This window comes from Lissotriton vulgaris, chromosome 12 (genome assembly GCF_964263255.1).
Source record: "Lissotriton vulgaris chromosome 12, aLisVul1.2, whole genome shotgun sequence".
Classification (NCBI taxonomy): domain Eukaryota; kingdom Metazoa; phylum Chordata; class Amphibia; order Caudata; family Salamandridae; genus Lissotriton; species Lissotriton vulgaris.
The window spans coordinates 308,135,333-308,153,080 of record NC_141700.1 but is presented as its reverse complement, the minus strand read 5'-3'; positions in this window follow the sequence as shown (position 1 = coordinate 308,153,080).

Here is a 17,748-nt window from a genome sequence, read left to right as displayed (position 1 = left end):
GAAATTGAGATAGAAATGGAAGGCAAGAGAAAGAGTTAGAAACAGAGAGTGAGTGAGAGAGAGAGGGCAAGGGTGCACAACTCTTTTGATTGTAATAATCATTTAAACGAAAGGAGCCATGAAACTTGGGGCCATGGACACCTCCCCCCTTTGCCTAAATGCTCTATTTAACAATTTGGTGGCAAAATGACGTTTTGAATGTCAAAGAGGACAGTCATGCCAACATATTTGCTTTAAAGTGAAGGATTTATGCTTTTGGGACATCTTCATCTGGAAGTATCTATTTTACAACTAATTCTTAACACACAGTGTTAGAAATGAGATTCCTGGTTACAGAGGTATGCACCCTGGCTAGGCAAGAACCGTCACTCTAGTCAAGGTAAACTAGAAACACAATAAGATAATCTGTGCTCACTGTCTGGTATCTTGGTACATACCAATCAGGCTTATCTACAAAGGCAATGTGTAAAGCATTTCTCCAGCACGGACACACAGTAACTTAATGAATACACCACAAAAAAACTCCACACAGGTTTAGTAAAATAGAAAATATTTATCAGAGAAAATAGGACCACCACAGCAAAATTCCAATAAGTAGCAGTCAAGATATGAGTTTTTAAAGAATACGCCAAAAATAATACATACACGTTTTGTGACGCACCAGTGGTGTGACACAGTGAAATATATGAGATTTTGCTGTGCCACTTCTAGGACACCAATGCATCAAAACGCAGGCCGGAACATTGCTGGAGTTGCCTCAGGCTTCCGACACAACTCCAGCACTGCGCCACTTTTTGCGCTGACAGATACGTCAGTTATACTGACGTATCTGTCCTTCCTTGTGACATGATGCATCATATTGTAAATATGATGCATCATTGGTGTTGCAAGGAGGGCACACTGAGAAGCGATGCATCGCTGCTTTCACACAGCGATGCACCACTTCTCATAAATGAGGCCCAGAGTCCTTCCAGCAGAGGCAGGGAACAACTGGCAGCAGGGCAACAAGCAGAAAAACAGTCCTTCCAGAAAAGCAGTCCAGTTGAGGTCATTAAGCAGCACAGCAGTCTTTCACATAGAGGTTCAGTTCAAATCCAGAGTTGTCTGATTTTAGGGAGTCAGAGACCCAGTACTTATATATACACCCTGAAGTACCTTTAATGTAGAGTGTGACTTCAAAGGAACTATCTGAAGTGCACAAGGATCCGTTTCAACCAAGTTCTGTTTGCCAGGCTAACCATGAGGGGTAAATCAGTGCTTTAGGTGTGGAAAGGACATTGCCTATTGTAGTGTAAGTGTCTGTCCCTTCCATTTCACCCTGCCTAGGATGACACATCAGAATACAGATGAATGCAACTGAGGTATGCAGAATGCAGATGAACTTCACCTTCATGTGTTTATGGTTGTCTAGAAGGAATGCACAAAGTGTATCTGACACCCAATCCAGATGTGTACTGGAGACAGGCTGTCAGGCACAAAGAGCAGTAAGTGCAGAGACATGTTCACTTATACAATGCGACATTTCTAAAGCAATAAGGTTAAATCCAACTTCACCAGTAAGGAGGATTTATCATTACCCTTCCAAACATATCAAACAGCTTAAAAGTATATTAAGTAATTCCCAATGCTGGCCTATGAATGGGCTGGGCCACATTGTAGTGAACAATTGAATAGGCTATTTGTCACTACCAGGACAAGAAAAATATAAAGATAAATGTCTGACCATTTACTTGCATGGACCTTGTCCTTGGGGATTCTTAGAGCCTACCTTAGGTGTGACTTATATGTCATAAAAGGTGAGTTTAAATCGTGACAAGAAGTTTTAAATGCCAAGTCGAAGTATCAGTAAATTGCACATACAGGCACTGCAGTAGCAGGACTGAGGCAGGTTTGAAAAGCTTCTTCTGTGCGTGTCACAATCAGTGCTGCTGCCGACTAGTAACGTTTGAAGTACAGGCCCTGGGTATATGGTATACCACTTTACAAGGGACTTACCAATACAACAAATATGCCAATCAGGCATACACCAATGTCATCATGTTAAAGGGAAACGGACATGCACTTTAGCACTGATTATCAGTGGTAAAGAGCTTAGAGTCCTAGGGCCAATCAAATGAATCAACACAAATCAATAGCATTTGTATAGTGCAGCACTGTCAGCCCTAAGGGGTAGCTGGCACCTGTATGTACAATGCCTTTATCGAAGAGCCAGGTCTTGAGTTTCTTCCTGAAGTCTGCCACGGATGGTGCTACTAGATGATGGATGGATAGGTCGTCCCAGGTCTTGGCGACACTGAAGGAGAAGGAGCGGCCTCCACTTCAGCTATGATAGATGCTGGGGGTGCACTGCTAATGAGGATGAGTGCAGGTCTCTTGCTGGTAGGTGGAAGATCAGTAATTGGTTGATGTAGGCCCGTCCATGATCTGACAGAGCTTTGTAGGCGTGTGTGAGGATCTTGAACTGGCATTACTTCTGGATGGGGAGCTAGTGGAGGTTTTCTAAGGCGAGGATGATGTTGGTCCGTTTGGGGAGGTCCAGGATTAGTCTGGCTGCAGCATTATGTATGGTATGGTGTTTTTTGGGGAGCTGGGTGGTGATGCCAGTGTAGCAAGCATTGCTGTGTACAAAAATAGGAGTTTAAAGGCAAAAGTTTGGAGAAAGATCACCCTAAGGATGACAGCTGTAACACTCAGTACAGTAAAATCAATGTTTACTTCAGCCTAAATGTTACATTCATTGTAGGAACATGCTTGCTGGTTGTTTTTTATGTGTGTTAAAGACTTAGGTCATGGTTTGATGCATAGATTATTTGAGCAATGCAAATGGTGCCCTGTAGAGCACAAGAAGCTCGATTTGTGTAGCAAAACTGGTCATATATATTCATGAATGCCCACTAGTTCTGACGCTAATCCTCTTTAAAGCTCTGGTCATCCAGAGATTGCCATAAAATAGAGTAGATGTAGGTTCATTTTTATCTGCAATCGTAGCAAAAAAAACGGAAGAAAGACAATTTTATTGTTATCCTTAATAGTTGGTATTGTTTGTACATGGTGTGCTATGAGTGTGTAATTTACTATCAGGGTACTCAGCAATTTCGGGTTCCCACCACATCCCTAAGGCACTGGAGCAGAAGATAAAGCTTAGTAAATCTCATATCATCTTATGGGTGGTCGAGCAATGCTCAAATCTTAGAATCCACCATACTTCCTCTTTTATAAAATGCAGACCTCAAGAGCCGCTTAGATCCGCGAAGAGCTGGAAGTTGTGCGCCCTTCCCCCACCTCGCCCACCCATGGGAAGGGCAGTTGTTACTACTCATACCCTTAAATATGGGTAGAAGTAACTTGGCAAGGGATCCTACAGAATTTTATTAAACGATAAAACGACGGTATAGATATTTTAGATATGAGTGCATGTAAAGCGAGAGCCTATGTTATTTTGAAGATATGCAGAGCTCAATCGGTATCTTCACCTACTTAGCATTCAGTAGTATGCAGCAGCTGCCAGCACCATTGGTGCATTAGATGGTAAGTAATGCTTTATTGTACGAGGAAAAAAATAACAAATAAAAAACGTCTTTCAGTGCACATTGCAAGAAAAAACAAACCAACCTTAAAAGTGTGACTACATTACGTTCTTGGACGGGGACTAACAAAAAAAGCGGTAGAGTGATTTCTCTAAATTTCAGTTTAGATGTCAATAAAAGGCTATTTCTAAATGTGATATTTTCCGACTAGTAAAGTGAATATATCCAAAAAAAGAAAAAGAGAAGAGTGTAAAGTTCTTAAAAGTAATCACGAGGCAGAGAAACACGAGTATTTTTACATCTGAAATCCACTTTTTTCAGAGACAGTTCACATATGGTGAAGCTCTCCCTGGGCTACTGCCATATGCAAGGACGCAATATTTTATGACTTATCGTTTGCAAGATTTATGGAGATGATCCATGAGCAGTGATTTGTCACCCTCTCATATCTTGAGCAAACACAGAGGGCCGGCTCCTGCATAATGTGAGGGTGGAAGGCTTCTAGCTCGTGACAGTCAATATTTCGGCAGCAAAGAAAGAAGTATGACGCCTCATAAGTAACCCCTTCCTTTTACCTGGAATATTTGAAAACACTAGAGGTAGTCTACAATTAGGAAATTATATAAATTATCATTGCTTATGTTTCATCGTTTATTTTTGATTACCAGTTGACGCACATATGGTTGAAACTTAAAGAAGCCTGTTAATATCAGCAATATGCGTGTCTAATACTGAACGGGCCGTAAAAGTGTGAGCTATTTCCATTACCCGTTAAAAACCAAGAAACCATGGTGCAGTGTTTACAAGGTGTGGTAAATACTTCCCTTTTCAAGTTTTCCTCTGGAAAATAAGGAATTTAGGGCCCGATGTAGGTTGCCATTTACCGGCCGGTAACGGCCGAATTCGGCTGTTACCGACCGGTAAATGGGTTTTAAGATGTAGGGGGCCTATATTTTACCGATTCTGTAAATTTACCGAATCAGTAAATTTACAGAATCGGTAAAATACCGAATCGGTATATTTACCGATTCGGTAAATCCACATGTAGGTTGCACTCCTAAGAGTGCCACAGGCCCTTTAGAATCGGTATTTTACCACCCAATCCTATTGGATGGTAAAATACTGAATTCAGGTGTGCATGCACATCTGTGCATGCACACCTGTGCAATGTGACACACAGACATGTCCTTAGGGCATGTCTGTGTGCCACATGGCACACAAGTCCGGAATTGGGGTGCTAGAGGGTGTCAAAGTGACACCCCCTGCACCCTTGCTGAAATCCGTATTTACCGAATCGGTAATGCCCATTGATTCCTATGGGCTTCAATGCCAATAGGAATCAATTGGCATTACCGATTCGGTATTTACAGAATCGGTAAATACCGAATCTTAACGATTCGGTATTTACCGATTCTGTTTTACCTACACCCCCCCCCCCTCTATTTTACCACTTCTTAAATACCGATTCGGTATCATTCAGTATTTAAGAAGTGGTAAAATGTAATTACCTACATCGGGCCCTAAATGTGTAAATGGTGTTTTCCACAATAAATTCTTTGTGCACTGTAGTTTCCTCCTTTTACTAAGTTAAATTTTGCTGGGTTTGAACAGCTGAAATTTACAATGGAAAACTCCAGGGCTGCAGTGTTTGCTGCTAATCTCTGAATTCTGCTCCCTGTGCAAATAGGAGTTTGAGCAGGGATCAGAATGTACCCCTAATCCTGTAGTCAGGGACAAAGAGTACCTGACTGGACGAGTCCAACCACTGCTATTTGGAAGTGATCCTGAGTGAATAATTTCTCTTGCCCTGAGTGGGGTTCAAGTCTCATTTTTCGTCAATGGCTCACAAATTGCGAAAATTATTAATTGGCAAAAAATCTAATCATTCAACATTTAGAAATCTTTACATAGACCAACAGCAGAGGCAGAGTTGGGCTTGTAATATTATCACAGTTCTGTAAAGCAGGGCAGGAGCCTGTACCACCATTCCTAAAAGGGTGGTAAAGGACATCTTTTCACCCTATCTTTCAGGTGAGAGCTCTTGATCCACTTGATCCACTCCCTTTTTTGGGCAGGGCGTTCCAATAGCCTAACATTTAGGATAATAATGGCTAGCAATGATTACCCTTAGTGAAGCGCACTCACCTACATCTTGGCCTCATAGCTGTTGCCAGGGTAACTACCAGCCATACTGTCATCACGAACAATAATGCTCATCCACATAGGGTGGGAAGACGCAGAAAATTCAGTATGGATTGCTATATCACATACCAATATCATAACTGTTGAAGAAGTGTCATCTGCACACAGAGACTGTTTGAATTGTAATGGAACGAATAAACATACCTATTTAAGACCAAAACAAATGTTTGTATTCACATGATTCATAAATACCTAATAAAGTTTGTTTAACATAATTAAATAAATAAATAATGCTCATGCATGATTTCAGTTAGATTGCTATCAAATTATTTTGCTGGGTAAATTCTGTCACCTGCATTTTGTGTATGGTAAGGCATAGTTTGCAAACAGTCACAGAAAGGGACATCAATACATTAAACAAGTTGATATGGCATTCTTAATGCAATTATTTTACTAGCTCATCTTGGGCTCTGTTTGACCTGGCATCTTTTGGTGTGGCTGGCTTCCCCAGTCTTTTTGCTTCTGGCCTCCTGTTTTTGACTGTGTGCTGAACTTAGTTTTTGCTGGTTTTATGACTCTGGGCACTATACCACTGCTGTGATAAGTGCTAAAGTGCATGTGCTCTGTATCTAAAATGTGATGGCGTTTGGCTTCTCTGTGATTGGCATATTTGATTTACTAATGAACACCCAATACAGTGCACTGTGTGTTCACAGGGCCTGTAAATAAAATGCTACTAGTGGGTCTGCAAAACTGATTGTGCCACTCACATAAGTAGCACTTCAAATATGTCTCAGGCCTGCCACTGAAGAGCCTGTGTGCGCAGTTTTTAACTGCCATGTCACCCTGGCAAGTGCACCTACTTGCCAAGTCCAAACCTTCCCTTTTACTACATATAAGCTACCCCTAAAGTAGGCCCTAGGTTGAACCCTGGGCAGGGTGCAATGTATTTAAAAGGTGGGCATGGTTTTAAGTTGTACATGCCCTGGTAGAGAAAAACTGCTAAACTCGTTGTTCACTACAGCAAGGCCTGTCTCTCCAATAGATTATCATTGGTGCTGCATTGTAACACTTTACAAGGGAATCTTCCAATTGGGAATAAATAGAAAATTGTAGTTTAGTGTCTCTGGCCTCTCAATTCAAAAACACATCTTTTAGTGAAGTTTATTTTTAAATTGCAAGTTTGAAAATGCCACTTTTTAGAAAGTTGCCATTTTCGTACTTAACCATTCTGTGCCTCTGCCTGTCCCTGGAATAGATATCTGGGTTGGATGTCAGTTTGGCTTTGTAAATTCACTCTAGACAGGCACACCCACAGGGAGCTGAGGTGTGCCCGGCATATCCTGTTGGCCCATTACCAGGCTGAAGGTTCTTCCTGAGCTAGATTGGCGGTAGGAGCTGACACTTGCACCTGAATAGGGTTGCGCCTTCCCACGCACAAGGAGCTGTCTACCCCCTGTAGTGTGTCTGGAGCCAAAGCCAGGAAGGGCAGGGTCTTGTATACAAAGACCTTCCTTTGAAGTCTCCAGACTTCAAAGGCTAAAATGGGTATAAGTAATGGACCTCTGACACCAAATACTCAGAGCAATTCTGGACTGAGGGCATTTCCACATCCGCAATTAACTTTGGGGCATATTTATGGGAGGATTGTGTCACGTTTTCACCACGCAATGTGGCACAAGCATGACACAAATCTCTATGTCAGATTTATGAAGCCACACAAAGCTTTCTCCGTGGCTTTGAGGGACCTCATAAATCTGGAGTAGTGTAATGCAGCGCAAATGCCTTCCATGGTCTTTGCAGTGGGTGTTCCTACGCAAATCCCATGGATTTTGATGCATTCCGAGATTTAGAAGGACTTGTAAACCTGGGAATGACCCTACATTTTATGCCTGCCCAGAGAGGCGTAACGGGCAGAAATATCTTTATTTCTCCATGTTTTTTTCATCTTTCTTTGTGACATGCATTCTGCAGCACACATAACAGAGGAAAAAGCCTCTCAGGACTGTTTTTGTGCAAATCATGCCTAGAACACAGGAACCTTTGCACCATGGTGCAAGGATGCCTGCTTTGACGCTTACCAGGAATGCCCCGCATTGGATAAGTAGAGTGCATTTGTGCCCTTTCCCTGTGATGTAGGCAGCACAGCAATAGGAATTGCTGCACTGCCCTGTGCTACAAAAGTCATAAATATCTCCCAATTTTTCGTTCATACAAGTGCCTTTATGCACCTCAGCTCTGATAATACCGTTCCATGGGTAGCCTTGATTGTGGAGAAAAAACACAGCCACAAATGCACCCCATCTTAGTTATCTAAACCATGGATGATCACTTATGTTGTCAGTGTGTGTGTAATCATCAAATGTGCCCAATCAGATGTGTCCACGGGGGCGAAGGTCTACAAACGCTTTTTTATCAAAGTGGTGCCATATTTTCATGGAATAGGCGAGCGTACTCCATTAGTCACATCTACAAAATGGCTGCTAAAGTAGCACAGAATACAACGCACTTTCAGACTGGTGAAAGGGCCCCTTTACTGTGTGTACATTTATAAAGTGTTGGGCTCTCATGCAATGCTTTATGGTAAAGATAGTAAACGGAAGGTGACAACCATAACTGTTGGTACAATCGTGGCTGCCAATAATCCAAGCCAATACTATCCAAACTCCAGAGCTTCACTGCTTATCTTAAACAGAAAGCTTGGCAGTGCTCCGACCAATCAAATGTCCATTCACCCTCTCAGTTAACAGGTTGTAGCAATGCCTACCGTTTTTATTCAGTGTCAAACTGATTTATTCTACACTGCATCAGTGCACCACTGAATTTGGTTTGTGGCAACCTTTAAAACTCCAGAACATGCCACTCTGGTACACCCCTAAGAGAACAACTGAAGCACTAGCATTTTATCAGGGAATCAAAACGGATGTTACATGCTGTATTTACTTTCATGTATATTAGGAATGTATGCGAAAGAGACACCCAGTGATATCTACTGGAAGGATGGAGCAGGAACCCCCGTGGATGTGTGAAAGAAAGAACGCAATTGTTTGTGAGAGACAAGGAAGCCATTTTAGAAACAGGTAAACATGCTGTTAAGCACACATTTTCGATTCGCCATGAAACAGAAACAAAGGGACTGGCACTTGGTACCTAGCAGAGGGCAAAGGTATTCGGAGATGGGGTACAAAAAAACTTGTTTTCAAGAATCACAGACTAAAAGTCAAGGACTGCAAATACAGACAAAGCGGTTTGTTATTGAGGCTGCTAGCATAAAAAAACAAAACCAAAAATAGCAATGACATGAGAGACACCAACATAAACGTAGGACCAAGAATTGAACATGGTTCACAAGGAATCCAGGCTTGGGCAAGAGCACAGTGAAAAAAGTCAGACGAAGACACTGCAAAAAAATACCCCAAGAAGGACATGTGGAATAAAAGATACTCGTAGTCAACGGAATAAGACATCGGAAATGTGCAGCATAATAGAGAATCAATCATAAAATAAAAATGAAGCTAAAGAGTTTATTATTCAATAGTCTAACACAGAAATGATGTGGAAAAAAATAAGCATTGTTTTTCATTCTAAAATCTCTGAACTTAGTGAAGCTTTTTTGGGGTCACTAATGTGAGAGTAAGCCCAATAAAAGTAATCGCCCCAATATGTTATGGTTGACAGTGTCCCAACAAACAATGATTTGAAAGATTATCATTGCATATATTTAGAATATAGAGTATTTATTGGATTCCTAGCTATAGATTTAAAATGCCGAATTTAAAAGGACATAGGGCCATATGTATCAAGCAAAATTGCATTTGCAAACGCCGAAATTCGCAGAATCTCGGCGTTTGCTAATGCAATTTTGTCAAATGGTATGTAATAAGGCAAAATAAGGAATCGCAAAATTTGCGATTCCTTATTTTGCGATTGCATTTAAGGAATCGCAAATTTTGCGATTCCTTAAATGCAATGTCAGAAGCACCAAAAAAGTGCAATTTGGCCTTAAGGAATTGCAAATTACCACCAACTTCAAGTTTGTGGTAATTTGCGATTTCTTTGAAAAATTTACTTTTTTGCATTTTTCAAAGTGCAATGTGAAGCACATACATGCCCTTAGGGCATGTATGTGTGCCACATGTGCATTTCAGGGGTGCATCAGGGTGTCCTGTTGACACCCCTGCACCCTTGAAATTATTCTCAATTTGCGATTCTCAAATTGCGAATCGCAAATTGAGAATGCCTTCCCATTCATTCCTATGGGCCTCCTGGCCCATAGAAATGAATGGGAAAGTATTCCTTAATTGCGATTCGCAATTTGCTGATCGCAATTAAGGAATATTAAGAAATCGTTAAAAAAATTGCGATTTTTTTACATACATCCCTATTTGCAATTCTCAATAGCGATTTCTAAAAAAATCGCTATTTGAGAATCGCAAATCAGGATGTTGATACATACGGCCCCAAATTTTTAATCTGCTGACCCCACCCCCGCTCTCATTTTCGTATCTTGCATTCATGCAAAAAATTCAATCACACAAGACTGCCTTTTTTATTTAGTCCCCTTCCAAAAGTGCTCTGAAGTGTGCTGCAATTCGCCTACGTCACACTTAAAATAAATATGACTAAATGAAAAAAACAGATCCAGGAGTTAGGCACTTCCGGCTGGGGAGAGACGCGAACTCGTGGTTCTTTGGATAATGCAGAGTGTGAAGGGCACTATGAGTATCAAGCTTTCAGTTAATGTATTTGCTCTTGTGGTTTACCGGCATTAGCAGAACATGACATAAATCCTTAAACCTTTTTCTCTTCTCTGTATAACATATTGTCCTTAACTGCTGCACTTAAATGAGAAAAAAGCTTGAACTGATATGGGAAGATACAAAAAGATCCAAGAGCTGCAGCCTCATTACCCTGCACTCAATTAAAGCGGCACCTCGAGCAAAAGCTAAATTAATCTCTGAATCAACTTCCTTTAGACCAAAGCAAAACATTGACATGAACGTTCCTCCATCAGAGAGAACAGCAATCTTTCTGAAAAGATAATCAGTAATTGAAACGTCAATACCATCACAGATTGTAAACCTTTGCCAGACTCAGTCCATAACAGTCATCACACACGTATTGTCTTCTGCTGTGCTGTGTAAAAGTGGCCGCATTGCCAAGGTGGAAAACCATACCACAATTTATTAAAATGTCATTGTGAGTCGCTTAAGTATTTTATCTCACAATGACAACAATGTAATTCTTTTTAAATTACAAAGAAAAGGAAAAATATAACACCTTGGTTGGTTACTTTCTGGTAATCTTCATTACTCCGAGTCATATTCTTCCTTATGACACCACTAGGTTTAACGCCAGGGGATGGTTTTATATTTTCAGGAAATGCAAATGTGTCGGCCCATCCTACATTAGTCACATTGGATGAACTTTCTGTGGCAGCCATGATGAGGGGAGCATGTGTGTAAAGAATTGTAATTATATCGGTGAATACTGTGCATGAGACACAGGGGCATATTCTCAAGACCCCATCTCCACAAGGCAGGGTTAAGCCAAGTCTGTAGGGTCCCCTTCACGCTGTTTTTAGGCTTGCAGTGGGTGTTGCGGTGGGCATTCCACCGCAACACACATTGAGTTTGACGCTACCTCCTATTCACCCGGGCAACGTAAATAGGAGGTAGCGCCAAACTTAAGACCAGGAAAACTCTGTTCTTAAGGTGGCAAAACTAGGAGAAATGCTTTATTTCTCTTCATTTTTGCTTATTTCCATGTGTGCTATCTTGTGCAGCTCACATGGAAAAAGCAAAATGTTGTGGTTTGTTTAGGTACAGGAAGGTGTCGCTTCCTATACAAAAATAAATCTTTTTTTAAAATACTGTTTTGTTACTTACATGTGTGCTGCTTGAAGCAGCACACATGTAAGTTACAAACTGGCATTTTAGGTTCGTTTATGTGCAGGAAGGGGCACCTTCCTATACATAAACAAAACTCCCTGCTTGCAGACACCCTTGCACTCTGGTGCAAGGGTGCCTGCGTTGGCGCTAAGTTATGAAACTTAGCGGCTTCGCAGGGGGAAACGTGAGGCTGCATCATATCCTTGAGAATAGAGAGCAGCCTCTCGTTTCCGAAGTGGCGGAGAGAGGCATTAAGCCAAGAAGGCTAACACCTCTCTCCGTCACTTCCTTGAGAATATGGTCCATAGAGTGCTCAGTATGTTAGTACTGGGACGAGGAAGACGGACGAGGTAGGCATTGAATCCTTTACCCCTTATATGCTTAAATTTGGAAATGTATTAATGCTTCCAGACAGTTCATGTGCTTGTAAATCTGTTTAATTCAGTGAGCATTCAGACAGTGAAATAGTGCCCTCGATAAAAAGCTTTGTGAATGACAGCTGTAGGCATTAGGAGGAGCAGGCAGCAGATCCACAGACAATTGCATGTTCCCCCAAATCCTGTTCACATAGTGTCACTTTTTTGGCATTGTAATTATCATCCCTTAAAGAGACAAGGGCTTGAACATCAGCACTTTACAAATGCAGAGATGGAGGTCTGTTGTTAGTTGCAAACCACTATGAGTAAATTAGTAATTGGTTGCAAAGATTCACAGAATACCCCTTGGCCTTGAGGCCCTCATGGGTGAGTAGTTTTCTTTACAAATCCCTAATTGATTGATTGATTGAGAATGACTCCTGCCTAATGAATACAGGTCATGAAATTCTTGCACATTGATAGCTGCAAGGCATTATTCCTGACTCTGTGTAATAAATGGTATATTATTCTGCCACACGAATATTCACCCAATCATTTAAAAGATAGACTGGGTGTATCAGAGGGGCTAAGAATCAAAGCAGAGATGTAATAGTAGGAGTACCAGGGTTCCATGTCTTGAATCCCTGACCATTAAATACTATGGGAATAATCTTGGAGGATTACTCTCGGAACAGTTAATTTAGGATTCCTATTTGTAAGTGTTTTTGAATTAACATCAGATTAATAATTGTATGAATCCAATGGTTATTTTGTATGGTTCTCTCTCTTTGGGAGACATTCCCTGTACTCCCTTTACATTTTCCAGGACTCTTCTTTTTTATAAGAAAATTCTTACACTTAATCCAGTTTTACTTACCTATTCAAGTGTTTTTTTTAAATCAATTTGTTGTTCCTTCTGATGTCCTGGCTTTCTTATTAGAATTTTGAGCTTTTTAATTAAGCTAGTAAAAAGCAGCTGCTGCACAAAGATACTTTTTAAAACCTTCTCTCTAATGATTAAAGCAGCCTGCTGATTTAAAGCTGAACAGGAGATGGATGAATGTATTTTATTGATGACCCTATCTCATGGATGTTTCTCACCCTAATTACTAGAGTGAGTAGGTACCCGAGCCATTGTCAGATGCTCCATGGTGTATGTTGCCTGTTGGTGAATTCACTAGACAAACAAAAGCCAATTAAGATATCTAAGATCATTTTCACTGGTGAAAAACTGGAATATTACTAAAAGTTGTTTTAAAGATTACTATAAATCAAATATTTTAGTTTACAGGACCACAATAGACAATAAACCTTTATTCACCTACCTGCATATCATTATATCATTGAATGATTATGGCAGGAGTTTACCTAAAATGCAGTAAACTGTTTTGAAAGATAATTCCTAGCTTCTTATGAACTTCTTTAGCTCACAGTGTTGTCATCTTGGTCATACCACTACATCACTACTACTTTCATTTCACTTTTAACTCCTCCAAAAACAAAGAATGTAATTCGCACCACTCCAATGGGATACTTTTAGGCCTTCAAAAATTAATAGTTGTGTCCCACTGAGTGACAAATAGATCTGCTTTGTCTGCCAAATAAAAGATGTGCACACCCCTTTTAAACTGAGGTATGAAATTCCACTTGTCAGATTTTACAATGGCAGTACAAAGCTTATATATATATATATATTCACAGAAAAAACCATAGGTTTTAGGCCATATATAGTTAGGGATTTGCATTTAAAAAACCTTATTTTACTCGCATAAAACCATTGAAATTCGCATATATAGTTAGATGCGCTAACTATATATCGCGCACCCGCAATCCACTGCTGATGATGTCACATATTACATCATTCATGACATGGTCAGTGACATCACTGATGACATCACTGATGACATCATCCAGTGACTGTATGTTTCTGTAAAGTTAAAATATGTCTTACATATTGAAGAATGAGTGGATGTATAAGTGTCTGGATGAAGGATTTAGTAGGTGCATGACTGACTGTATGAGAGAGTGATTAAATGTGTCTCACTGAGTGCATGGGTTAGTGACTAAACTGTCTTAATTTTTGCATCATTATGTCTGTTGTTCTATAAACTGCTGCATGTGTTGATCAGTAGCTATATGAGTAACTGTATGGGTTATTGATTGGTTGTCCAAGTATTTGTATGGGAGAGTGAGTGTGTGTGTGGGGGTGGCTGGGAGGTGTGTGACTCTGTGCATACATGGGATCACTGAAATAATATCGAGGGACAAAATATCGACTTGCCAAAATATCGTGGACAAAATATCGACTGTCAAAATATCGAGTTTGTATCTACAAACAGGTAAGTACAAAAATATCGAGTACAAAATATCGTTAACAATAATATAGATGTAAAAAATATCGACTTTATTAAAAACAGTGTTAAATTAAATTAATATTAAATTTTAATTACTAAAATATACTTACAAATACTTAAATTAAATTATAATAATTAAATAATAAATGAAAATAATAAAAATAATTTTTTACAATCTTATTTGTTGACCCTGAACCCTAAAAATACCCCTTTACCCCAAAACCCAAAACTGACCCTGAACCCTAAAAATACCCCTTTACCCAAAAACTGAAAAAAGACCCTGAACCCTAAAAATGCCCCTTTACCCAAAAACTGAAAACTGACCCTGAACCCTAAAAATACCCCTTTACCCAAGAACTGAAAACTGACCCTGAACCCTAAAAATAGCCCTTTACCCATGAACTGAAAACTGACCCTGAACCCTAAAAATACCCCTTTACCCATGAACTGAAAACTGACCCTGAACCCTAAAAATACCCCTTTACCCTAAAACTGAAAACTGACCATGAACCCTAAAAATGCCCCTTTACCCAAAAAATGAAAACTGACCCTGAACCCCAAAAATACCCCTTTACCCTAAAACTGAAAACTGACCCTGAACCCTAAAAATGCTCCTTTACCCAAAATGTATCAATATTATTTAATTGCCAATTAATTATTAATTAACAATAACAATAAAGTAAATATATTAGCACATTAGCTGTAATTATTTTAATAATTAATATTATTTTTTCCAAATTAATTACTTAAAAATAACACAAAATTATATATATTAAAAATGTACTCTAATTAATGTAATTAACTAATTACAATTAATTAATTACCAATTAATTACTAATACAAAATATGTTCAAAATTATATTAATTAATTAACTAATTAATATTAATTAATTATCAATTAATTATTAATTAAAAATATTAACAAACATATATTAATTAATTAATTATTATTAAATTACTTCCCACCCTATTCCCCTATAAACCCACAACCCGCTACAGAATTACATTACGCAATTATTATAAAAACAAAATTCATTTAATAAAATATTTTATAACATTAAGACACACTTTTCACACATATTATTACATAAAAATACACTATAAAATATTATATATTATAAAAAATTCGATATTTTTGCTATCTATATTTTATACAGTCGATATTACTTCACTTACCTGAAAAACGATATTTTTGTAGTCGATATTATGTCCAGTCGATATTTTGTCCAGTCTATATTTAAAACTCGATATTATGTCCAGTCGATATTTTGGAGTCGATATTTTGTCTGTACACCGCATACATGTGTGAACAGTTTTTTTACTAGATCTATGGGTTCAAAACTGCATGTGGAAACAGCTGTATGGGTGGTTGACTGTGTACGAGTGTATTGGTGAGTGAATGGATATCTCAGTGCTACATGTCAAAGTAAGTACATATGTAAAACACAGTACATGTGAAAGTTCACATATATAAATTACTGTGTATAAGAGCCAGTGAATGTGTGAGTGGCTGTATGGATCATTGTGAACTTGTATCAGGGATTGTATAAAAGAGTAAATATGTGTTAGTATATGTTTGAATAAGTAAGGTGTGTATAACTGTATAGTTGAGGATATGGAGGTGTGATTGATTCAGTGCATGACTGACTAGGTGTGTGAGTAACTCCATGGATGAGTGACAGTCTGTGAGTGTCTGTTTACTCTGAGTGTATCTAAGGTTATATTAGAGTCTGAAGACGTTGATCGTATTATCACATGATTGATGTCATCAATGATGTTGTCAGTGATGTCATTTGAGTTGTCATCAGTGATGTCATTTGAGTTGTCATCAGTGATGTCATCAGTGATGTCACTGACCATGTCATGAATGATGTAATATGTGACATCATCAGCAGTGGATTGCGGGTGCGCGATATATAGTTAGCGCATCTAACTATATATGCGAATTTCAATGGTTTTATGCGAGTAAAATAAGGTTTTGTAAATGCAAATCCCTTACTATATATGGCCTAAAACCTATGGTTTTTTCTGTGAATTTCAATGTTTTTTAATACCAAATATCAAATGCTGTCAAATGTCAAGTACATGATAGGTAAAAACATTTTCGTTTTTATGCACGCTGATGTGCTTTGAACGCTGCCCCCCCTCCCCCCCCTCTTTTCTCTTAGCAGTACTCTATCTTTGCAGATAGTGAAGGGTAGTTAACGCAGGCCTTTGCCCCCGTTATAATCCGTCGTGCTTGCTTCTCTCTCTATTTGATTGATTGCTATCCAAGCATTTACTGTTTTAGAATTGGTTCTCTTTGGTTCATTCTGTATTTACAAACAAGCACAGAGTCGCAATACTCTGTTTAGTCTTTGCAGATAGTGAAAAATAGTTTAAAAAAACAAAAGGAATCGAGCAAAATCAGTAGGCCACTAATGGGATCTGTTTTTGACCTCGCTAAAATAGAAACATTAAGAACAACCCCTAATGAGAAATACGAAACTAGTAAGATGAACTTAGCTCCACACCATGATGGCTGCAAGACAGCTCGACTCCACCGCCCACCCCACCCCACCCAAAATAACGACAAACCCTATGCAAATATTATAAATATATACAACACACCAGCAAAGTAACAGGGTAAAACGTTTTATTAAATAACTATATACATGACAGCCTGCTGCAACATCGATCCAAATGCCTTTTGGTGACTCTTCCATTGTGAACATTGTCCCACAATCCGTTTGACCTGAAACGATTACACAAATAAAACATTTGTGAGTTTTAAATTTCCGGAGAAGTATAATTCACCAATAGTTTTCTCTGTAGATCTTTTTCCATTAACAATCCCAGTTCCATCACCCGCCCAGGATATCACTACTGTTAGTTGTCATTGTTGCTTCTGTTTTAATAAAAAATGTTTTAAGGTGTTTACTGTTTTTGTTGCGATGTATATATTTATAAGTTATTAAAGTGTTATAATCCTACTATTTTTTTTATCGATTATTGCTGTTTGAGATATTCCCTATCTACAAACAGAGAAGAATAGAAATATTCTGTCTCCCTTTGCAGATAGTGAAGGATAGGTAATGCGGACTTTTGTCCCCCGTTGTAATCCGTCATGCCTGATTGATTGATTGGCTGGAAATTTATTGTTCAAGGAATAGTTCTTTCGAGGTACTCTCTGTTTGCAAATAACGTGGAATAGAAATATTCTGTCTAGTCTTTGCAAGTAGTGAAGGGTGGGTAATGCGGACCTTTGTCCCCCGTTGTAATCTGTCACTCCCCACTGATTGAGAAACTACTTCCACCCGGACCATTTATTAGAGGTACATCATCTGACTCAACCGGAGAGAACCTCTAATAAAGAAGACATATGTAAAATACGAAGTAATCCCTGTATCCTGTTAAACAGAAACTTTAGCATGAAACACACTTGAAAAGGAAAGGAAAGAAATCGAACAAAATCAGTAGGCCTCTGATGAGTTTTTGA